Raw genomic sequence first — 27,131 nt, 5'->3', positions numbered from 1 at the left:
GTACTTTTCTTACACTTAGTGGACATAGCGCGAATTTTCCAAAAACCCTTTGATACATTCTTCATACACTTCATCATTAACCCTTATTCCAAATTTAAGAGTTCAAGCTCTACTGGTTCGTCAAATACAAAGGGCTCGATATTTAGCACCTTTTAGTACTTTTCGTACCATTTTAGTACTAATTTCTAAAAACCCAGCCTTATATGACACCTTCAGGTCAACTTGATAAGGTTTTACAGATATGTTTAAGGTCTTGAATTGTTTTTATAAAATTTGATTTAAGAACGCGAGTTTCTTTTAAAAATTCAATTTTTTCGACTTAGACCTCAAATTACGTTTTATAGGTCTTTGTAGATTCTGATCTCATTTTTCAACCAAATCTGAAGAAACATTTGGAACTTGATGCTAAGCATATCATAGTAACGTGAATTGGGTAACTTAAGATACCAATGATTTGATGTGAATGAGAATTATTCCCCCCTTAAAGTGAGAAGTACAGATTTTCAAACATTCTACTGTACCACCGAAATAAACCATTAACTTAAGTAGTCAGTGTGGGATTAGGTTGCTATTAACCCCTTTTGTTGGTCAAAAATCTCTGGGCTGGCCAAAAAGATAATCGTAATTCTTAACCAATATGAAATACTGTTATTACCTTACCTCCCTCCCTCCCCCAAGGATGCTCAAAGCAGCGTCTACAACTAGTAAGTTCTCTCTTCCCCTCTTCTGCCTTCCAAAAAAATCCATTATCATTACATTGGTATTTCTTGCACACACTTCGCCCCCATCTTCCCCCATTTAAAGACTAATACCCCATCATCAATCCCTCCGCCACTACCACCAAAGTAACGGACTTATCATCACTTCACTTCAAATCTTGACATCCGCACTATCCGGAAAGTCTTTGCTTTCAGTTAATTTGTTTACATAAGCAAGCAAATAAACGTTTTTGATTTGCTCGTTCCCAATTCCTTGTCTGTTTGTGTGTGTTTTTATACCCTTCACCACAGTATGGAGGGTATATTAAGTTTGTCATTCCATTTGTAACACCTCGAAATATACATTTTAGATCTCACAAAGTATATATATTCTTGATCAGCATAAAATTCTATGTCGATTTATCTATGTCCGTCCGTCTGTGGAAATCACTCTAGCTTCCGAACGAACTGAAGTAGGTTGATAAAATTTTACTCCAATGTGCATTATGTCTGCAGGACTTTTGGTATTGAAAATGGGCCATGTAGGTCCACGTCTTCGTATAGCCCCCATATAACGGTACCTCCAGATATTCGGTATTTTTATGATTTTGGCGACATTATTTACCGGAATTGTTTCAAATTTGGTATTTGAAGTTCGTAATGGATACTACAGCCTAAGACGGAAAATTGTCTGTGCAGGACCACCTCTTTGTAAAGCCCCCATATAACGTTACCTCCCGATATTCGGTGTTTTAATGATTTTATGGACATTTTTTCATCAGAATCGTTTTAAATTTGGTATTTGAAATTCGTAATGGATACTACAGCCTATGACAGAACATTGTCTGTGCAGGTCCACGTCTTCGTATTTTGATGACTTTAACGAATTTATTCACCGGAATTGTTTCAAAATTGGTATTTAAAGTTCGTAATGGATACTACAGCCTATGACAGAAAATTGTCTGTGCAGGTCCACGTCTTCGTATAGCCCCCATATAACGGTACCTCCCGATATTCGGTATTTTAATGATTTTAGGGACATTTTTCACCAGAATTATTTCAAATTTGATATTTGAAGTTCGTAATGGATACTACAGCCTACGACAGAAAATTGTCTGTGCAGGTCTTCGTCTTTGTATAGCCCGCATACAACGGTACCTCCCGATATTCGTTATTTTGATTTTATCGACATTATAAGCGATTTTTTTTAAGTTTCGCATTTAAATATTGTAATGGCTTATGACAAATGTTACCTACGCAGGTTCATGTCGTCGTATAGACCCTAATATAGCAGCTACATTCGGTATTTTTAAGATTTTAACAGAATTTTTAACGGATTATATTGTTTATGAGAATTGCCAAATTCGTTCCAAATTGTGGAGGGTATTCAAAGTTCGGCCCTGCCGAACTTACAGCTTTTTTACTTGTTTCTTCTTCTTTTGTTTGGCCTTTTCCTTATTAAATAATTATCTCAATTGTTATTACACAGCATGGCCCTCTTTCCTTCACCACCATCACCACCACCACCATGTTTCAGGGATATTTGATGAGAGTATTAATGGATATGGACACATAACGTCCAAAGGCGAAGAAAAAAAATCGAAGACACCCGGATAAGGCAGACAACGTTAAGAAGGAGACATACTTGGAAAGGATTAAAACGTTTATATAATGAACGTACGTACGGAGAAAAAATATACGTACGTATGTAATGGAATGGAATGAGAATAAAGATATAATAATAATTGTAAGGACTTCTTCGAAGCAGTTGGAAAAAATGACAGGATATGAAAGAAGGAGTATATCCTTGAGAAAAAGTAACGGGGAGGGATAAAAAAAATTGAATGAACCCAAGGCACGTTTACGAGCCATAAGTTGCAATTCAACATTGTGTGGTCATTATGGCTATTTAAAGTCCTTTTAAAGTAAGAAATATATTTCTAAGGACATTTATTGAAAAACATTGCTGTCCATTTCAATGGCCATGTTCCCATTTCATATAAATATTTGTCATTTATCCTTGTCAAGAGTTCTTTCAAGAGTGCTTCTCTTTTTTTTCAGTTCATGTGTTTGCATAAATATTTTAATATTTATTTGTGCCTTTTTCTATGCCATTGTTTCTTTGCAAAGCTTCTAATGGCCAGTCAATGGCAGTGGATAAATATGAAGAGTACATTTTGAAGATATTTACATTACGAATATTACTTACGCAAATAAGAGGAAATTGTTCGAAAAGAAAAAAATATTCAATGGTATTGTATTTCAAACTTCTACATAATATTGGAAAGGCAGTGGAGAGCCTTTGTATTTAGGGAGGGAAAAAATTAAGTAACATTCAAACAAAATTTGGAAATAAAATCATAAGAATAAAGAATTTTTGGGGCGGTACAAGTTTTCTGTCAGAAGGATTCGTATCTACAGGGTGACATAAAAAACTGCAACAAAGTCAAATGCCAAAATTTTTATTTTTTTTTTTTTAATTTTATTGAGTCAAAGCAAAAAAATTTCGGAAATAGCATCAAATTTTAGAATAAATTTTTAATAAGTTGCTCTGCGGTATTTTGGCCCATACCCGGCGAAGCGCTTGCTTGAGGTAATCGACACTTTGGTATTTTTTAGAGCCAACCTTGCTTTCCAAAATATTCTAGACACAATAGTCTAACGGATTGGTATACGGAGATTTTGGTGACCATTGTGTGCTGAAAAATGAAGCGAGGAACAACTGAGTGCGATGGTGCTGAGTCCTATTGTAATTTCCAAGGTCTGCGGCCAAAATATATGTGTGGTCAATTCTTAAATATACTCTCAAGAATATTTTCCGAATAATATTCGGCTTTTAATCTGATGCCACGGTCGATTAATACGAGCGGAGAGCGACTGTCGGCTGTTATGGCGGGCCACACCAACACCATGGCCTACGCTTGAGTGTATATTTTCAGCCGACCTCTTTGGCCAGTAAACACGATCATTTTGTTTGTTCACAAACTGCTGGACAACGAAAGAGAAAACAAACACATAAATCATAAAACATATGATCTTCGCCTTAACAAGGCAAAACTCAAAAATTCAGCCGAGCCTGGCTGTGGGATTTGAACCGCGGAACTCGGTGTGCAGCCAACTAGAAGTTGCCGTCTCTACGTTCAGAGCCATTAACCCGTCTTCCTAAAGCAGCACTAAAAAACAAGTGTATGCATTGGAAGCAATGTAGTTGTTGTGGACAAAAAATCCATCACTACAAAAACAAAACTTTGCTGTGAAAAAGATCTGCCAATAGAACTTGAGTCGAACCTGGAGAGTTTCTAGTGTATAATTCGCATATGCTAATTTGCAATAAGTTCGAAATATATACTACTTTCCAGAGAACGGCCCTTGTAAGCCATCATCCACACCAAATATGCCTGATGAGCCGCTTAACCAACGGCGAAACGCGTCGCATAGTGGTGAGCGTGTGATAGTGTCTATCTGGCTTTCCTTTTCACTGCAAATTCCTGATCATTAAGCTCGTCTCGAAAGAGAAAACAAACACATAAATCATAAAACATATGATCTTCGCCTTAACAAGGCAAAACTCAACAAATGTTTTCTCCGATGAGAAAACGTTTCGGTCAAGCGAAGCAACTCTTAAGCTCTTCTGAGTCTATTTTCTTTCTGTTGCGGTGTAAGTTCTTGCTCTTTTTTGGAATTTCAATGGCTTTACCCCGCGCCCATTTTTCAATATTTGCCGAATGGAATATTGTGATATGTTCAGCTCACGAACCATTTTTTGGCCACTGCGAAGCGGTGAATACTACAGCCTATGACATAAAATTGGAGGTGCAGGTCCACGTTTTATAACCCCCATGGTACTTCCCAATATTCGGTATTTTTATGATTTTAGCTGCATTATAAACAGATTTTTTTCAAGTTTCGCATTTGAATATTGTAATAGCTTGTGACAAAATTTGCCTATGCAGGTCCACGTCGTCGTATAGACCCTAATATACGACCAAATTAGGTATTTTTAAGATTTTAACAGAATTGAGTTTGGCTTGCTTGTTTATGATACCATAGTATTTTGTTGTTGCAAAATCGTCAGGCGAAATCCCATTATTGTTGTTTTTATAAAAACAACGTTTGTTTATGAGTGGAGAACGATGGTAATGTTTACCAGGGGGTAAGGCAGGGAATACCTAGGTTTCGGAAAGAGCCACCAATCCTCATCAGTTCCCTTGTTTCTTGTCTGGGATATTCTCCCCAGAAGTTATTTAAAAAATAACTTCTATGACAAAAAACATTTTTTTACCCAAGTGACGAGATCGTAAGCTCAATAGAAGAGGAACAAAAGAATTACATAAAACTAAAATTCTTTTGGAAAATCTTCTAAATCTTACAACCGCACTTATAAACATTTACATCTTTCTCCACTTTGTTATGCTTTCGTTCAACCTGAACGAAGTAACATAACCATGTAAGTTTGTTTTGTCTGTTACAACAAAAACCCCTTCGTCGACCGTGCCTGTGTCTATTAATAGAACAGAGTTTGGCTTGCTTGTTTAGGATACCATAGTATTTTGTTGTTGCAAAATCGTCAGGCGAAATCCCATTATTGTTGTTTTTATAAAAACAACGTTTGTTTATGAGTGGAGAACGATGGTAATGTTTACCAGGAAAGCATAACAAAGTGGAGAAAGATGTAAATGTTTATAAGTGCGGTTGTAAGATTTAGAAGATTTTCCAAAAGAATTTTAGTTTTATGTAATTCTTTTGTTCCTCTTCTATTGAGCTTACGATCTCGTCACTTGGGTAAAAAAATGTTTTTTGTCATAGAAGTTATTTTTTAAATAACTTCTGGGGAGAATATCCCAGACAAGAAACAAGGGAACTGATGAGGATTGGTGGCTCTTTCCGAAACCTAGGTATTCCCTGCCTTACCCCCTGGTAAACATTACCATCGTTCTCCACTCATAAACAAACGTTGTTTTTATAAAAACAACAATAATGGGATTTCGCCTGACGATTTTGCAACAACAAAATTTTAACAGAATTTTTAAAGGTTTTTATTGTTTTTGAGAATTGGCAAATTCGTTCCCAATGGTGGTGGGTAGTCAAAGTTCGGCCCGGCCGAACTTACAGCTTTTTTAGTTGTTTAAGATTTAAACGGATTTTTGATTTTTTATTATGTCTTTGTGCATTTGTTTGTAACAGGCAAAAGGAAACGAGATAGACCCATAGTTCATTTTGATGATCTGCATAGAATCACATTCTTAGTCGATTTATGCATGCCCGTCCGTCTGTCCATGTACAGTACAAGTACATTCCGCATTTATTGCCCTATCCAGATAAAATTTTGCACAAATCATTTGTTTGGCCCAAGGACAAACCCTATTGAAATTGGAGATAATCGGTCAAAATTTAGATATTGCTCCCATATATATCTTCGTCCGATTTGCTTTTATTATCCACCAAACGTGTAATATCAACCCGAATAATATGGAATTTTGCACGTACAACCAAATTAGGCCTGAAAATAAGAATGCCAAAATTGATCGAAATCTGTTCAGATATAGCTATAGCTCCCATATATATTTTGTTCATCCTATTTGTTATTTTTGGTAAAATCCGATTTGTTATTTTTGCCGTAATATGCACTCTGTAACAATAGTATTTGAGGAAATATATCAAATACAGCTTAGAAATACCTTTGCTAAATTTTATCGAGTTCGGTTCACATTTGGATATAGCTCCCATATATAACTTCGTCCGATTTACTTTTTATTGTGCACCAAAGGTCTAATATTTGCCCAAATGGGATGGAATTTGGCACTTACGACCGAATTGAGTCTAGAAGCTAGTATGGCAAATTTGCTGAAGATTGTTCATCCGATATTGGTTATATTTGTTACCCACAGCCGTAATATGCACTCCGTAACAACGATATTCAGGGAAATATATCAAATACAGCTCACAAATATCTTTGCCAAATTTTATCGAGATCGGTTCCGATTTTGGTATAGCTCCCATATATATCTTTATTTGATTTCAAATTAATTTTACACCAAATGGGCAATACAAGTCCGAATTTAAAAGATACAAATGCTTCGGCATATTTAGTCCTTTGAACTTTAAATTATAATTATAATCATAGGGTGTATGATTGAATTCTCCCATAAAAACTATTAATTGTTATGCGGAGCGCTACTAAATTAGCAAATTGATGTAGGGTATCACAAATTCGGCCCCGCTTGACTTTAAGACTTTCTTTACTTGTTAAGATTTTAACAGATTTTATTGTTTTTGAGAATTGCCAAATTCGTTCCAAATTGTGGAGGGTATTCAAAGTTCCGTCCCGGCCGAACTTACAGCTTTTTTACTTGTTTGTAATTAACTTTTATGAAGTCATGGTTATTAGGACCACTTCTTTGTTATCGAAAATCAACTATTATTAAATATTTTTCCAATATTCTTATCATTTACAAGGATTCCTATTTTCTTGCGACAATGATTTAATAAACATTCATCGCCTACATTCAACATTTCCCTTTTACGCAATTGATATGACTCAATAAAACGACACATAATAGAAAATGCGACAAAAGGGAAATGTGGAAAATACTTGAAATGATGTTAAGTACACGTGTATTTACATATGTACGTACGTATGTATTATGTGTTTTGTAGGATGGTATCAGATTTCTTTCTCAATGACGTCGTCAAGAACAAAAAAAAGTTATTTGACCACAACTAGCACGCCTCACGTACTACGCACATAAAGTGAATCCGAAAGGCAAACACACACACACACACCCATGCACACACACACATATGTTAATATGCGAAGAAATCAAATACGAATATTTAATGTTCACTTCATTCCATTCATATCCGTCATAACGGATCAAGTATCTACTTAACATTTGTACATGACAAATAGTTGGTAAAAGAAAGGAAATGGAGCGTGGCAAGGGGAAGTGGAAGATGGACAATGGAAAGTGGGATTTAAGGACACTTTTCCTGAATGCAAGGTTTCTTTAACTTAAGTCGGTAAAACGTTTAAAAATTTTCGGAAGAAGATGTACAGGCGTTCTAAAATGGATCAGTACGGCTCGGGTTACATAGTTTAGTGTTGATATGTTCGGAATCTTGGCGATTTTAAGGTAATCGGAAATATTGATTTATGGCTGTCGCTTGTCGACAGGTTAAAGATTTACATTGTAGATGATTGAGATGTTGACCTAGAGGTCTCCGAATATGGGTTGGGGACTCGTAGTAAAATCGTTAGAGGAGGTCAGTTCACTGTAGAAATACTCGGAAGAAGATGCCCAGGTCGTCTTGAGTTATTTGGGTTCCACAGCTTATTGTCGGTAAGTCCGGGAGCAGCTAACTACGTTTTCTCTCATGGGTCGTTCGGATTCGGCAGCTAATTGTCATCAACTAATTGCAAGTGAAATAATGATCCGAAGACTCCTGTGTAACAATGAGCCGAAGCTCCTATGGAACAATGAGCCGAGCTCGTGTGGGAAGACTTACCACAGACTCCTGTGGAACAAAGGATCGAAGACTCCTGTGGAACAATGAGCCGAAGACCCTGTGGAACAACGAGCCGAAGCTCCTATGGAACAATGAGCCGAGCTCCTGTGGGAAGTTCTGCCAAAAACTCCTGTGAGACAACGATTCAAGGACTCCTGTGGTACAATGGGCCAAAGTCTCCCGTGGGACAGCAAGACAAAGACTTTTTTGAAACAACGTGTCGAAGCTCCTGTAGAAAAATAAGCCAGAGACTCCTGAGGAACAGCGGACCAAAGTTCATGTCGGACCACAAGACAAAGACTCCTGAGGAACAACGTACAGAATATCCTGTCGGAAAACCTGTCAAAAACTCCTGAGAAACAGCGAGCCGAAGCTCCTGTTAAATATTGATCCCAAGACACCTATAAATAACCTAACGAAGCTCCTGCGAGAAAACTACCCAAATACCGAAGCTGTTGTATGACAACGAGCCAACAACTCCTGTGGAACAATGTGCCAAATCTCCTGTAAGACAACGAGCCAAAGATACAATTGAAACAACCTGACGAAACTTCTGTTGAACAACAAGCCAAAGAATTCTTTGAGAAAACTACCGAAAGACATCTATGAAAACAACTTTAAAGCAACCTGCCGAAGCTCCAGTAGGATATCAAGCCGAATACTCCTGTAAAAAAACGAGTCGCAACTCCTGTGGAACAAGAAACCGAAGCTCTTGTGGGACAACAAACCGAAGACCCTGTCTAAATTAATTACTGGCCAATCAACCTAGTAAGAGTCAGTCTTGGAAAAGGCATTCCTAGCTAACGATTCCGTTAGTTGGAGGACAGAGAATGATTCAGAAAATCACTAACTAACCTTCGGCAAGCCACCTGCCAAAACATGCTTCCCTCATCATAACGCAAACTGAACACTATATGTGGAATTACCGGAATTACCGGAACAAAATTTTTGTTGGTACTTTAAAAGATCTCTTCTTTAAATATGACACTTAAAATTTCAACTTCCTGTAATTCATAAATCTACCTATCTTTTAATAATTTTTCTGATGTGGAAATCCCAACAATAAATCATTTTGCATTTTCTCATTGGCTTTAATTGGTATTTACATTGAAGTAATTATCATCATCTCCTCATTAAGTTCTGGTCAGCATTTTGTTGTGTGGCTATCCGAGGCATGTGGTTATCTAAGGGATTAATAATGTATAATCATAATGTCATATTGAGGCATAATTATGTGATTTAGGTATTCATTATTTTATGACTAGAGAAGGATCTTATTAAGGACGTTTTCCATGATAAAATAAATATAAATGTGTGTATGTAATAGGAAAAATAACGTTTATTACAAAAATGCTTTATGAATACATAATATCATAGAATCACTGGCGTGGGGTGGGGAAGGATACAATATACCAAAAAAAACAGAAAGGAAAAGTCAAAAGTCGGGCGGGGCTGACATTATGATACTCTATCCCACTATGCATATTTAGTAGAGCGCCCATACTAAAAGAATTTATTTGAAGTAGATCATACCTCCTATCAACCTTTGGCTTTAGTTCAATTAGAATTTGGTTCAAGAGGGAACGAATATATGGGAGGCATATCCAATTCTGAATCGATTTTCACTAAATTAGACGGAGAAATTTTAATCTGTTATACAAAATAACATTGCTATTAAGTGCATGATATCACTTTGAGGAGGATTACATTAAAAAAATATGTATCGGAGCATATTACGAAAGTGAGGAACCTAAACACCAAATCGGATGAAACATATATATGGAAGCTATACCTATGTCTAAACCGATTTTCACCAAATTTGATGTACTTGCTTCTAGATTGAATTCGGTTGGATGTGCCAAAAATTCAGGTCATTTGGATTGATATTGGCCATTTGGTGCACAATTAACCCGAAATCGGTTGAAGATATATATAAGAGCTATACGCAAATCTGAACCAATCTTGATAACATTTGGCACAGATATTTCTGAGATGTATCTGATATCTGGTACCAAATACCATTGTTGTCGAATGCATATTTGGAATGTGAGGCACTTTAACACCGAATCGGATGAAACATATATATGGGAGCTATAGCTATATCTATACTTGTTTCTAGGCTGAATTCGGTTGGATGTGCCAAAAAATCAGGTGATTTGGACTTATATTGTTCATTTGTTGCACAATAAACCTGAAATCGGTTGAAGATATATATTGGAGCTATATCAAAATCTTATCCGATTATCACCAATTTCAATAGGGTTCAAATGAAATTTCTCAAAAGTAACTATGGGCCTATCTCACTTCCCTCTCCATGTTACAAAAAATGCACAATTCATATTACCCTTACCACTATGTGGTGTAGGGTATAACAATTAATTGAAAGAGAAATCTTAATTCTTTGTAAAATTAATTGTTTTAAAATTCCAATTTTTTTGGGTTTGGTCAAATGTCAGAACACAAGATGATTATTGTTTATTAAAAATGTAAAATATTTCAAGAAACCCATCAAAATACCAATATGCTGTCTAAATTCATCAAAAAGTCGAATGTGGAAGGGGGAACCATTATGTAGAGATGGTGTCATATTTGGGCCTATATAGACAATTTTTGGCTAGGGGAAGACAATTACATAAAAAATTTGACCAAATGAAATTACCCAATATCTGGGGGTAATTTTATATGGGGGCTATGTGCAATCGTATATCGATTTACACAATTTTTTGTCAGATTGATAAGTGTATATTAAGAACTTATAGCATCAGATTCCAGTCAAATCCATTTAAAATGTGGCTTTAATTATAAAAATACCGAATATCGGAAGATACTGTTATATGGGGACTATACGATATCGTGAATCGATATAGTCAATCTTCGAACTTGACCTACCTGCATACCGAAGACTGATTAGGAGTTGCAAACGAAATGGCAAACTTAATATACCCTCTATACTATTGTGGAGGGTATAAAAATGAAAGACATGTATATCGGCGTTTTGAAAGCAAATTGGCAAATTTTTTGAAATTTTCGGATTTAGATTCCTGGGTATTTCTAAACTTTAGGTATAGGTATATAAGGGGACAAATTTTAATCCTCAAGTGAGTCACTCCTTTGGTTCCTTTTTATGCCCTCCTCCATAGCATGGGGGTATAATAATTTTGTCATTCCGTTTGTAACACCTTAAAATATACATTTTAGACCCCACAAACTACAAATATTCTTGATCGCCATAAAATTCTATGTCGATTTAGCTGTCTGTCAGTCCGTCTGTGGAAATCACTTTAGCTTCCGAACGAATTGAATTAGGTTGATAAAATTTAACTCAGATGTGTGTTTGCTCTGCAGGACTTTTGGTATGGAAAATGAGGTGCATAGGTCCACGTCTTCGTATAACTGTAGCGGTATTTTGATAATTTTAGGATGTTGATTCAACGGAATTGTTTCAAATTTCTTGTTTGCAATTCGTAACGGGTACTATAGCCTGTGACGCGAAAATTGTGTAGGTATCCGTATAGACCCCATATGACGGTACCTTCCTATATTCGGTATTTTGATATTTTACGACATTATTTACCGGAATTTTTTCAAGTAATGGCCTGTGACAAAATTTGGTAAGGAAACTCCTTATAATCGTTATTTTAATGATTTTATTTTTCCACTTTTTTGTTGTTGCAAATAGCCAGGTGTAATCCCATTAATGTTGTTTTTCATAAAAACAACGTTTGTTTATAAGTTAAGAAAGACTGTCATGTATACCAGTTTTGTTTTTGAAAATGTTCTATTTTTTCCAATTGGTGGAGGACCGATCTTACCGTTTTTTTATTTGTTAATTTTACCGATTTTTGTCAGTAACTCGAAAAATAAGTTAGACGGATGAAAATAGCAACAAAAACAGAAATGGTTCGAAAAATAAAGAAGCGACTTGATCGACACCTACGACGCAGTTCCTGAAAAATGGCCCATGAGTTGAATATATGGCAATATTCCATTCGGCAAATATTGAAAAATGAGTAGAACCAAAAAGAGTAAGAACTTACATCGCAACTGAAAGAAAATAGACTCAAAAGAGCTAAAGCTTTGCTTCGCTTGGTCAAAAGTGGTGACCTGCCGAATTTGGTTTTCTTCGATGAGAAAACATTCGTTTTCCAGCAGTTTGTAAAAAAAACATGATGATCGTGTTACTTGCCAAAGAGGTCAGCTGAAAATGTACACCTTCGGTTGGCCACCAGATGTCGGCCATTGTGATGGTGTGGCCTGCCATAACAGCCGATTATCGCTCTCCGCTCGTATTAATCGACCGTGATATCAGAATAAATGCCGAATATTATCACGAAAATATTCTGGAGGGTGTATTAAAGCCTTGGGCACGCAAACATTTTGACCTTGGACATTCAAACAGGACTCAGCACCATCGCACTTCATTTCCAGCGCACAATGGCCATCAAAATCTCCGTTGGAATATGGTGTCTGGAGTATTTTAGAAAGCAAGGTCGGCACTAAAAAATACCAAAGTGTCGATCACCTCAAACAAGCGCTTCGCAGGGAATGGGCCAAAATACCGCAGAGCAACATTAGGACAGAGTGTGACGGTTTCATTGGCCGTTTGAAGACCATAATTCGTGCCAAAGGTGACCAATTCGAACAAATCTAAACTTATTCTAAAATTTGATGCTATTTCCGACATTTTCTGTTCAATTCAATAAAATTTAAAAAAAAAATGTAAAAATTATGGCGTTTGACTTTGTGGCAGTTTTTTCATCTCACCCTGTATATACAACGGAACTTCCAAAATTTCCATATTTTGGGAAACTCTCCCTACTAAATTTTGTGACGGTAAGTCCATTATTATGTATAGGCCCGATATAATGATACTTCCTAATTTAAGGTATATTGAGGGTTATTGGGGGAGTTTTATTACAGACCTATCATTTTTTAGCCACATGGCTAGAGAGGATATATATTATTTGATACAGCCAAGACGTGCCTCATCGAAATAACGGCGATGTCCGTCCTAAGTCTGTCTGTCTGTCTGTCTGTCTGGCTGGATTGTGCGCATGATAACTCTCGAAGGGAGTATCCAATTTGATCCAAACTTTGTTCATTGGAATATTGGTCTACTCCACCAAGTACCTCCCCCAAAAAGGGTCAAAATATGGAATACCTATGAAGCTCATAGCTCATAACATCCGCTTCCATTCAAACTTGGCACATCTCAGTATTTCTATTAACACAATTTGTGTTAAAAGATGGTAGAAATACGACTATATTTTCTGGTACCTACCCCACAAAGGGTCAAAGTTTTAAACAAAAACGATCACAAAATCCGAAATAAGCATCCGGTTCTCTTCACATTCCACAATATTTTTTTTAACCCAAGATCTGCTGTGAAGTTGGGATATATCGGTTTACTCCTTCTGGTATCTTCCCCCCAACGGGTCAAAATTTTGATTATCCATGAAGCTCATAAAACGCGAAACTAACATCCGATTCCATTCACACAATTTGCAATACTTTTATCTGTCATAACCGCACCTGACCTAGCACTGATGCAAATATTAGAATTTGCAAGGATGGAGCAAAATCGAATTGTGCTTTCTCTTTCTTTGCAGTTAAAGATTTTTTTTAATTCGACCTTTCTTGGCGGAGGTACCAGAAGGAGTGGACCGACATCGCCCATCGCAGAACTCGATCTTAGTTTGATAATAATATTATGATGTACCAAGTTTGGACGAGTTTTTCCAAAGAGACCTAGGGTCTAAAACCATTATTTCGATTAGACCCGTTTTTACCGTATCACTACATGGGTAGTGCTTGTATGTGTGAAATACAGCGGGACTTTGAAAAATCCATACCAAGTGGTACTAAATGTGTACTTCTGAGGGAATTAGATCGAAGAGTGTTGAAATTTCGCATTGAGGTGAAGAGTAGGAGTTTTGAAATTTCCCACTTAAACAGTTTTAAGAGTCGTAAATGGTCCTACATTTCTATCAGTACACGTGATACTTTGATTTTTAGAATGAAGGTAACTCTTTTTTTTAGAGGGACTAGATATTCGCAACTTCGTATTAAAAAGGGTATGAACATTGCTAACAGATTCTAAATATGAGATTTAATGAATGAATAGAATTAGAAATCTGCTATTGGGTATTATAGAGTTTAAGGATGATATGCGATAGAGTGGTTGGAAATTCAAATTTTTTAGGGTTGCAGTTAAGTAGTAATACTAAGAAGAACAAGTTTGGATCATATCGGAAACTCCCTTATACGACGACGGACACTGCTACATCGACTCTAAATGTCATGAAACGTTAGTTCGTAAATGTACTTTTTGGCCGTACCAAATAATATAGTATAACGTCTGTAGCCACATGTCTGAGGTAATAAAAATTTTGTCAATCCAGAAAATTTAATTTTAAAACAAGTATAACGCTTGCTGACGAGGTAACAGATAGTTGCTAGTATAAATATATAATTTCTTTATGTTCTATTTTAAGTCAGAAAAATATTTAAAAATCCTTCCTTGCTACGGAATAGCCTTACCACGCCAATGGCCACACCAAAGACAAGTTTCTTGGTCTCATAACAATGAAATGTCCTCGTGGAATAAATATCTTATAATTTTTTCCTTCACCTCACACCCCCCGACAAGTGAAAGTGTCCGTATCATAGCTTCAGGTAGAGGACATTCTCAAGAAATACCAAAACAAATAAAAATAGAAAACTTTTTCTGTAACATTTTTCATATTATCATTGTTATACTCAGTAGCTTCTATCGTCTTATGAACTAAACTAAAGGAAGAAGGACAAGGAGCAGCAGAAAATGTATAAGTGTAGGAAATGTAAAAGAAAGATTGTTTGTTTTACGGAAAAAAATGGAAAAGAGATTATAAAACAAATAGTAACAAGATTTATCTACGTACACCGGCAACTAGACAAGGACCACACCGAGCTGACTTATTTATGTATGGGCACACCACTTTCTTTCTCTGTGTGCGGTCTGATATCCTTATTAAGGATGCTAAACACATTCTGCAGAGATTTCCTTCCGTCCGTAAGTGCTGGATTAAATTTTATGAGATCTTGGAATTATGTTCTTGTAAAATTGTTGTGCGTGCATTTTAAATCAATGGAGGTTAAAGGCTTATTAGTACTACGATATTTATTGAATTTTGAAAAAAATGATAAGCATTATTTTCCGACGGAAATATCATTTTCTATACTATTTTTATACCCTACACCACAAGGTGGTCAGGGTATTATGTCTTTGTGCATTTGTTTGTAACAGGCAGAAGGAAACTAGATAGACCCATAGTTCCTTTTGATGATCTGCATAGAATCACATTCTGAGTCGATTTATGCATGTCCGTCCGTCCGTCTGTCCGTCTGTCCATGTATTTTTGTAAACAAAGTACAGGTCGCATTTATTGTCCGATCCAGATGAAATTTTGCAACGATCTTTTGTTTGGCCCAAGGACGAACCCTATTGAAATTGGAGATATTCGGTCAAAATTTAGATATAGCTCCCATATATATCTTCGTCCGATTTGCCTTTTATTGTGCACCAAACGTGTAATATCATCCCGAATTTTATGGAATTTTGCATACACACCCAAATTAGGCCTGAAAATATGTATGCCAAATTTGATCGAAATCGGTTCAGATATAGCTATAGCTCCCATATATATTGTTCATCCGATTTGTTATTTTTGTCCACCGCCGCCGTAATATGCACTATGCGACAACAATATTTGGGGAAATATATCAAATACAGCTCAGAAATACATTTGCTAAATTTTATCGAGATCGGTTCAGATTTGGATATAGCTCCCATATATAACTTCGTCCGATTTACCTTTGATTGTGCACCAAACGTCTAATATTTGTCCAAATTGGATGAAATTTGGCACTTACGACCAAATTGAGTCTAGAAACTAGTATGTCAAATTTGGTGAAGATCGGTTCAGATATAGCTATAGCACCCATATATACTCTAAATCCGATTTGTCATATTTTTTACCCACAGCAGTAATATACGCTCCGTAACAACGATTGTACAAAATACTTTGTACATACTTTTGAGTGCGATTGAGGCGCTGGGAAAATTCAGCAATAAAAAATAAATCTTCTAAAATTAAATATTTCCCAGCCGCCATAAAATATCACATGTGAACAATTCGGTGATCTTGTGCGCTAACGCATACGATAATGTGTCAGATAATAAAGGTTATGACCCACACGCACAGATATCGATGCGCTCAGTAGATGCACAAGATCACTTGAATGAAATGTAAAGCAGCCCTGCAATGTTCTCCATTCAATATTAGAATAGATAAGAACAATCGTGTGGTTGCGACTAGGTTAAGTTAGATTAGTTTCAGTAGTACGTAAGGAACAAATATTTTAAATAAAAACAGAATTGAATCAACAGCCAAACCGTTCGGTTGCTTTCTCTTCTCATTCATTGGTCCTTCGAAAAATAAAGAATCGACGACCTAGAATAAAATTGGTTTGAGTTATCCCCCACCAGTGGTAAGAAACTCAGAAAAGCCAAAAAGAAGTAGCTGTTCTTCAAAAAGGAGGAGAACTGCTACCAAAAAGTCCGCTGAGACATTTTAAATGTAAGACCGTAGGGCATTTTAAAAGATAGTCGAAGGGACAAAATTATATGAAAAAGCCATAGTGCAAAAATAAAAAAGCCATAAAGGCAAAAATAAAAAAAGACCCAACGGGCAAAAATTACAAAATACACCATAGGAGCAAGAAAAAAAAAATACAAAAAAGACCCACGGGGCAAATTAAAAAAAAAAAAATAACTAAAGGAGGACAATAAAGTCCAAAAAAAGAAAAAAAAAAGATGCAATTTTGAAAAGAGGACATCAAAAGTCCCAATTAAAAAAGAAGTAAATTAAAAAAAAAATAATAATAAATAAATGAAAGAAAAGAAGTAAAAAAACGAAGAAGCAAAATATACAAAAAAAAATATATATATATATATAAAAGCAAAAAATGGAAACGGAGTTTCAAGAAGAGGAGCGAGAAAATACAACAGCGTCAGGAGATATTGAGCTCGAAAATCCTGGGGCATTGAATATATCCGAGTTCGATATGGAAAAAATGGTACGAGAGTTTCGGGCGTTCCAGAATGTGATTATCCAGCAGCACCAGGAGCAAATAAAGTCAATTATGGAAGAATTTGAGCAGATGTTCCTATCGCAGCAATTCAGCAACAATCAAAAAGGGGACAAGGAACAAAAGGAAAGGCAAGTCGTCGAAGCTGGGAAAGATGACCTGTCCACACAACTAGCAAGTGCAAGAGAGGGACATAATGCTGTTGAACGAAAACAGATTCCAGTCTTGGAAGGTATTTCTGGGAATTTTTTCCCGCCGGCAAGTCCTCATTTTGAGGAACGGAAAGAAGAAGAAGAAAATTCCGCCCTGACCAACGAAGAACCCGAAAAACATAATGATATTGGGGAAAAGGAAAAAGAAATGAAGGCGATAAGCACAGAAGGTCACATCATTTCCAACGAATATGGGAAAGAATTAATCGAAGAAATGGGAAAAGACAAACAAAATTCTCTGGTTCCGGTTCCTGAAGAGTATTCCAACGAGTATGGAAATGAATTTATCAAAGAAGTGGGAAAAGCCAAACAAAATTCTCTGGTCCCGGTTCCTGAAGGTCTTAGCGAAATTCATAGCAAATCATCAAGGGCCGTGAAAACAGAAGACGACGAATCGGAGCTTACAATAAAGCCAACGGCAATCTTTTGCTACATGGGTGATGACGGTCTGCAGCGATGGACTACTAATTCGGTAGCATGGAAAATGAAGCCGGCAGATAAAGGTGGTGGTATCGGCAAGAGAGGCTGGATGAAACGTTGGAGTCGTTTCCTGGAAGCGGTTACCTGATATTATTTCAACATATATAGATAGTTACGCATAAATTTTCTTTTCAAATCTTTCATATCTTTATATTTAAATATTCCGTATTATCCATGTGTTAACTTTATAAAAAATACAGTCCACTATAAACATGCACATTTAAGCCGCCCGGGAGAATGTACAAAATACTTTGTACATACTTTTGAGTGCGATTGAGGCGCTGGGAAAATTCAGCAATAAAAAATAAATCTTCTAAAATTAAATATTTCCCAGCCGCCATAAAATATCACATGTGAACAATTCGGTGATCTTGTGCGCTAACGCATACGATAATGTGTCAGATAATAAAGGTTATGACCCACACGCACAGATATCGATGCGCTCAGTAGATGCACAAGATCACTTGAATGAAATGTAAAGCAGCCCTGCAATGTTCTCCATTCAATATTAGAATAGATAAGAACAATCGTGTGGTTGCGACTAGGTTAAGTTAGATTAGTTTCAGTAGTACGTAAGGAACAAATATTTTAAATAAAAACAGAATTGAATCAACAGCCAAACCGTTCGGTTGCTTTCTCTTCTCATTCAACGATATTCAGGGAAATATATCAAATACAGCTCAGAAATTTATTTGCCAAATTTTATCGAGATCGGTTCAGATTTAGATATAGCTCTCATATATATCTTTATCCGATTTCAAATTAATTGTGCACCAAATGGGCAATACAATTCCGAATTTAAAAGATACAAATGCTTCGGCATATTTAGTCCTTTGAACTTTAAATTATAATTATAATCATAGCGTGTATGATTGAATTCTCCCCTTTTAATTGTTATGTGGAGCTCTACTTAATTAGCAATGTGGTGTAGGGTATCATAAAGTTGGCCCCGCCCGACTTTAAGACTTTCTTTACTGGTTTTATTTTGAAATATTTCCTCAGAGCAAGGAGGACATAAATTCTATTTTAGAAATCTGAGGAAAATTCCTATAAAAAGTTAAAACATTTTTATCTGTTTACAGAGAGCAGTTTTCAATTCAAAAAATATTTACCTTAGGACTAAATTAAATATTTTCTATAGAAAATTTTCGCTTCAAAATTTGATTGAAAAATTAGCCTCCAAATCTTAAAAGTTAATTTTGCAAAAAAAAAATTATATTATATTATAACAAACTAGCAAATGCCCGCTATTTCGATAGCGAAAAGTCCACCTAAATCCATCCTTCATACTAGACACCAATAGTGATCCAAAATGAGTACCATTTAGTGCATTTCCAACAGTTATAGCACACAGTTCCGAATACCAACAAAGACCTCAATATCAATTTTCGAGATTCTAGCCTTATCTCTTAATGCAATAACCAATTTTGTACCACTTAGTACTTTTCGTAGAATAATCATATCTCCGATACCTACTTAATGTCAAGTTTGAGGATTCCAATCCTATCCCTTCACCCAACACCAAATTTAGAACTTTTCGAACGATTACAGTACGCATTTTCAAAATTATCTCCATATCTCGACCTCAGATACCAACAGTTACCTTAATATACAATTTAAGGATTTCAGCACTGTAATTTCCCCCGTTGCCGAATTTAGTACAACTATATTATATATACCTCAATTCCAGACATAAAAAAAAAAACAGAATATCAAATTTGAGGATTCCAACCCAACACAAAATGTTTCACCCAAAACAAAATTTAGTAACATTTAGTGCTTTTCGTACAAATATAGGACACCAACAGTGACAAACATTAAATTTTTTTTTTGCTTTATTGCTTCCACCCAATGTCAAATTTAGTACCATTTAGTACTTTTCATAACATTTCCAAAACAACCACCATATCTCAAGCGCAGACGCCAACAGTGACCTCAATATCAAATTTCGAGATTCCAACTCCCTATCACTTCACCGACTACCAAATTTGGTACCATTTAGTATTTTTCGTACAAATTTAGGATGAATTTCCAAACCACTACCAAATCTCAAACACAAATACCATCAATAATCTAATTATCAAATTTCTGAATTTTGTATCTATGCCTTCATCCGGTACCAACTGTTGTACCATTCACTTCTTTTCGTGCAATTAAAGTACACCTTTCCAAAATCACTTCCATGTGGCCAGCCTACCCACAAACAGCGATTAATGCCAGATTTCAGATTTTAACCACTATCTTTTCACCCAATATCAAATATTGTACCATTTAGTACTTTTCATACGATTACAGTGCTCATTTCCAATGCCACCTGCATATCATAACCACAGACAGAAACAGAGACATCCATATCAAATTTCGGGATTTAAGCTCTATTTTTCATTAAGTATCAAATTTAGTACTATTTAGTACTTTTCGTATAATTATAGTACTTATATACGCAGACACTTCCATATTTCCAGGCTAAACATAAACAGCGACCCTAATACCAAATTTCAGATTTCAAACAATATCTGTTCATCCAGAGCCAATTTGTACTAAATGCAGTACCATTTAGTACTTTTCGTGCACTTGTCGGGGCACATTTCTAAAACCACTCTCATATATCAAATTTAATTTCCAACCTTAATTCTCGTACAAAATTTCAAGTTTTTAGAAATGGTACCATTTGCTATTATGCGTTCACATAATAGCAAATGGTACCATTTTAGAAGTTTGGTAACATTTTAGAACATTTTCTATATTTAAAGTTTAAATTTCCAACAAATTTTGTTGCATCTCTCTTACACTCCATCAGTGAATCTCATTCCAAATTTGAGAATTACCACTCCATCGTTTCATCACAAATCCAATTTGTACCAAATTTGGTTCCATTTAGTACACATAAGTACGAACTTTCAAGATAACTCAATCCTATACTCCAACCTTCATTTCGATTTTCGGGATTCCACCTCTACTGGTTCACTTAAATACAAATTGCACCAAATTTGGTACATTTTAGTACAAAGTACAATTTCCAAAACCAAATCGAAATTGTACTAAATTTAGTACAGGGTTGGCCATATTCGACGGACACATCTGGCAACGCCATAACTTTTGACAGAGATGTCACATCGCTTAATGACATACCGCGTTTGAAGCGTCAGTTGAAGCAGATTTTTACCATGAACCAATACACGCCACGCGAGCGCTCTGAAATAGTTGAAATTTTGCATTCAACAGAAGAAGTCAATTGTGAAAAAAATTGAGAAGTGCGCCTTCTAAGAACACCATTAAGCGTTTACACGAAAAATTTTCGACTGGTAAGGCTCTTTCTAATCCGAAGAGGCCATATAAAAGTCGACCAAGGCGATCAGCCGAGAATATCACTGCCGTACGAGCCAGTGTTGAGAGGTCCCCAAGAATATCCCAAAAACGCCGTTCTCAGCAGTTGGGCATGGCTCGGTCCACTTTACAACGGATTATTCGCATTGATTTGCATTTGTTCCCGTACAAAATTCAATTGACGCAAAGAATGTTGCCTGGGGACAAGCCTCGTCGATTGGAATGGGCACAAAGAGTCATCGAAATGGCCGAAGATGACGAGCAATTTTGGAACAAAATTATCATGTCCGATTAAGCCCATTTCACATTGAATGGGACCGTAAATAAGCAAAATTGCCGTTTTTACGCCACTGAAAATCCTCAGGAGATTCAAGAAGTGCCTCTTCATGACGAAAAAGTCACAGTTTGGTGCGGCGTTAGTGCGAAAACGGTCATTGGGCCGTTTTTCTTCCAAAATGAAAATGGCCATGCTGTTACCATCAATCAGGAGCGTTATCGCGACGTGATGGCCAATTTTGTGATGCCAATTATTCGTCGAAAGCATATGAGGCAGTTCTGGTTTCAAGAAGACGGCGCTCCACCGCACACAAGTCGCAATCGATTTTCTGAAGAATTTGTTTCCGGGCCGTTTGATGTCGAAAAGTGGTGATTTGGACTGACCACCGCGTTCGCCCAATTTGACGTCGCCAGACTTCTTCTTCTGGGGATATTTGAAGTCAAAGGTTTACGTTAACAAGTCAAGGACCGTAGAAGAGCTCAAGGACAACATTCGTAAAGAAATAGCCGCTATTCCGGCCGAAATGTTGGCAAAAACGATGGAAAATGCAGCAAAAAGGGCACAATACGTCATCAACGCCAGAGGCGGCCATTTGAGAGATATCATATTCAAAAATTGATGTAAACAAATCTATTTGGAACAAATTAACCGCCCAACCGCCAAATTTTTATTTTTTTTTGTGATTTAAAAAAAAAACAAGTAAAAAAGCAGTAAGTTCGGCTGGGCCGAACTTTGAATACCCTCCACCATTTGGAACGAATTAGAAAATTTTCAAAAAAATAAAATCCAATAAAAATTCTTTTAAAATCTTTAAAATATCTAATATAGGAAGGTGCCGATATATGGGGGGATATACGATATTGTGGACTTATAAAGACAAATCTATATCTGCGTGTAAAGTACTCACAAGGAACTCCGTGTGTGGATTTTCAGACAATACGATTGGAAAATGTGGCTAAAATTATCAAAATACCGAATATCGCGGGGTACCGTTATATGGGAGCCATACGTTATCGTTAACCTATATAGAGAATTCTCTGTCGGTGGGTAAAGTGCTCACAAAGAACCCCTTGTGTACAAAGAACCCCTTGTGACCATTCCGTTGAAAAATATGGCTAAAAATATCAAAATACCGAACATCGGGGGTACCGTTATATGAGGGCTATACAATATCGTGGATCTATATAAATAATTCTCTGCCGGGGTATCAAGTACCCACAAGGAACTCCTTGTGTGGATTTTCAGACAATTCCGATGAAAAATGTGGGTCAAATCATAAAATACCGAATATCGGGAGGTACCGTTATATGGGGGATATACAATATCGTGGACCTGTATAGACAATTCTCTCTCAGGGGGTGAAGTACTCACAAGGAACTACTTGTGTTGATTTTAAGACAATTCCATTGAAAAGCGTGGCTAACATCATCAAAATACCGAATATCGGAGGTTACAGTTATATGGGGGATATACGATATCGTGGACCTATATAGACACTTCATTTTGAGGAGGTAAAATGCCCACAAGGGACTCCTTTTGTGGATTTTCAGACAATTCCGTTGAAAAATGTGGGTAAAATCATCAAAAACCAAATATCGGGGGGTACCGTTATATGGGGGCTATACGATATTGTGGACCTATATAGATAATTCTCTGCCGAGGTATAAAGTACCCACAAGGAACTCTTTGTGTGGATTTTCAGACAATTCCGTTGAAAAATGTGGGTAAAATCTTCAAAATACCGAATATCGGGGAGTACCGTTATATGGGGGCTATACGATATTGTAGACCTATATAGATAATTCTCTGCCGAGGTATAAAGTACCCACAAGGAACTCCTTGTGTGGATTTTCAGACATTTCCGTTCAAAAATGTGGGTAAAATCATCAAAATACCGAATATCGGGGGGTACCGTTATATGGGGGCTATACGATATCGTGGACCGATATAGCCCATCTTCGAACTTGACCTGCCTGCAGACAAAAGAGAGATCTGTGCAAAATTTTAGCTTCCTATCTTAATTCGTTTAGACTGTAGCGTGATTACAACAGACGGACAGACGGACGGACAGGGCTAAATCGTCTTAGAATTTTACGCTGATCAAGAATATATATACTTTGTTGGGTCTAAAATGATTATTTCGATGAGTTACAAACGGAATGACATAGTTAATATACCCTCCATACCTTTTTTGGTGGAGGGTATAAAAAAACACATGGATCCGTCGAATATGGGCAACCCTGTACCTTTCGTGCACATAAGTACAGATTTTGAAAACTTCATCCATATCCAAATTTTACACTCCGCCAGTAAAGTTAATTTCAAATTTCGAGAATCCAGCTCCTTTCGTTCCTCAAAATTTAAATTGTACTAAATTTTGTACTGTTTAGTACTTTTCGTATACCAGTGTACACACATCCAAAACTAACTCCTTAGATCGACTCTACTCATTAATCTTGATTCCCATTCCCGTTCCAAATTTCAAGTTTTTTTAGCTTTAACTGTACACATGATACGAAATGGCACTAAATGTAGTACATTTTCGTACTTATCGTATACTTATTTTGCGAATTTCCAAAAATCCCTTGGTGCATCTATCATACACTCCATTAGTGACCCTCATTCTAAATTAAGGAGTTTTAGCTCTACTGCTGCAAAGGGTACCATATACTACAAATGCAAAGGGTACCATATTTAGTACCTTTTAATACTTTTCGTATTGTTCTATTACGAATTTCCAAAACACCAGCCTTATCTGACCCTTTTGGACCAAGAGTTAACCTCACTCAAAATATAGTAACCCATACCTTTTTTAATTCTGGCGACAATCATCCAAAATTTAAATTCACAAGATTCTAGCTCTGGCCGTTTCGTCTGGGCGTTGATGAATCGTTAAGTCAGATTTCTTTTAAATATAAATATAATGTTCCAATTCCATATATCTCATTTTTGTAATGTTTTCCATTACTTCTTGCTAAGGTGTTTTTACCTGTCCCATGGATAATCCGTTTGACATACTTGAACATAATCCATCAAAGCTAAAAGAAAAAAAAATGTCATTCCAACATAAAATCTAGTATTATGTTGTTGTTATTACAAAGAGATTTACTTTCAGATGACAGATGTTCTTCAACTACTGCCAACGACATGTCAGTTGCAAACAACAGACAAACAAAAAACAACTTGTCTTTCATACAACTTTTTCCATATCAGTTAAGTCGTCACATGTCCCATTGCATGGTCTTCCTTTCTCTTTCTCTCTCTGCGAATTGTAGTTTTTCTCTTTGAGCAAACAACTTGTTCTTCCCTCCCAAACTTTAAATCTTCTTCTGTGAAAGTTTTATAACAAAAATATGTGCGGAGAAAAATAATTAAATATAATTTGAGACATGATTAGAATGTTGGATGGTGAGTGTTGGGCGTAGAGAGAAATAGATTATCTTAAGGGAATCTGTTAAGGCTATGTGTGTTTGATGTGTGTGTGCGCTCTCTCTCTTAAGAATAACATAATGTGTTAGTATGTGGCACTTCATTAGGAAATGTAACACTTATAAGCAACTCACACCTGAAATAAGGGGTGATACACTGGGAGAAAATTATGGGCATTTAAGTAGGAAGAAGCAAGTTAAGAAGTATCAGAGATGTATATCCTCAGCCAATGTTCAATTTTTTGAATATATTTTGACTTCTGTTATCATTATACAAACTGTTGACCCTGTATGGAGTAGGTCCCAAAGAAATAAGCCAATATTGTCCATTTCGTATTGAAGCTAAATAAATATGATATAAATATTGCAAGATGCCAGGTTAGGACTATATCGGTTGCTTCCTTTACTTTATATGAGATATGTGATAATTTTTAGAAAATGTTAAAATGTGCGTGATATATGCTCTGCAGAAGTCTAATAGTTTTGCAACATTCTTCGATATCATAAAAGGGAAAATCGGTTATCATAGCAAAAAAGCACTTACATTCTTGCAGTTCTGAAACAGACCTATAGACCATATATAGTATGGAGGGTATATTAAGTTCCGTTTGTATCTCATCGAAATAATAATTTTAGACCAAACAATGTGTACCTATCTTGATCAGCGTAAAATTCTAAGACGATGTAGCCCTGTCCGTCTGTTGTAATCACGCTAGAGTGACATGATAGGAAGCTAATACTTTTCATAGAATTTTCTATTGTCTGCCGTCAGTTCAAGTTCGAAGATGTCAGGTCAAGATCGGTCCACGATATCAAATAGCCCCCATATAACGGTACCTCCGATATTTGGTATTTGGAGGATTTTACATAAGTTTTTCGATGAAATTGAAAATTCAAACAAAAAGTACTTTCGAAGTACTTTACCCCCTGGAAGAGAATTGTCCCTATGGGTCCACGATATTGTATAGCCCCCATAAACGGTACCTCCCCTATTCGGCATTTTGATGATTTTAGCGACATTATTCACCGGAATTATTTCAAACTTTATATTTATTATTCTAATGGGTACTACAGCCTATAACTATTGCGTATACAAGTCCACGTCTTCGTATATCCCCATATATCGGTACCCCACGATATTTGGTATTTTGATGATTTTAGCGACATTATTTACCGGAATTATTTAAATTTTGGTATTTGAAGTACGTAATGGATACTACATCCTAAGACAGAAAATGAGCCATGTAGGTCCACGTCTTCGTATAGCCCCATATAACGGTACCTGCCGAAATTGGGTATTCTGATCATTTTAGAGACATTATTTACCGGAATTGTTTCAAATTTGGTATTTGAAGTTCGTAGTGGATTGTCTGTGCAGGTCCACGTCTTCGTATAGCCTCCATATAATGGAAACCCCTATATTCGGTATTTTGATGATTTTAGCGACATTATTCACCGCACTTATTTCAAACTTTATATTTATTTTTCTAACGGGTACTACAGCCTATAACCATTGCGTATACATGTCCACGTCTTCGTATAGCCTCCATATATCGGTACCTCCCAATGTTCTGTATTTGGATTTACGGTACAATATTCACCGGAATTGTTTTAAATACTATAGCCTCTGACAGAAAATTGTCTATGACAGAAATGTAGGTCTTCGCATAGTCCCCATACACCGGTGCCTTACTATATTCCGTATTTTGATTACTTTAGCGACATTATTCACCGGAATTGTTACAAATTTCATATTTGAATATTGTAATGACCTATGAAAAAGGTTACCCTTGCAAGACCACGTCTTCAAATACACTCCAATATAACGGCGACTTCCTACATTCGGTTTTTTAAGATTATAACGGATTTTATTTTTTGAAAACTTCCAAATCTGTTCCAGATGGCGGAGGTTATGAAAGATAAAAGTATTGGAAATTGTGACCCCTTGTGAGTGATGTACCAAAAGGCGTTCCCAGATATTTATCATCTTCACGATAGATTTAGCGTAAGCAAAAATGTTTAGATGTGTGAAATTTTCAAAATTGAAATTATTCAAAACTTTGACCCTTTGTGG

General features: G+C 36.3%; 1 protein-coding gene across 1 annotated transcript in view; it reads right to left on the bottom strand.

Annotated features, from left to right (window-relative positions):
- LOC101898141 (cardioacceleratory peptide receptor) overlaps nt 1–27,131 on the bottom strand; it is a 133,619-nt gene that overhangs the window by 93,834 nt on the left and 12,654 nt on the right. The window lies entirely within an intron of this gene.

The sequence above is a fragment of the Musca domestica genome, unplaced genomic scaffold (assembly GCF_030504385.1).
Source record: "Musca domestica strain aabys unplaced genomic scaffold, Musca_domestica.polishedcontigs.V.1.1 55, whole genome shotgun sequence".
NCBI classification, from domain to species: Eukaryota; Metazoa; Arthropoda; class Insecta; order Diptera; family Muscidae; genus Musca; species Musca domestica.
The sequence above is the reverse complement of the archived record's forward strand: the minus strand, read 5'-3'. Positions and strand labels throughout refer to the sequence as shown.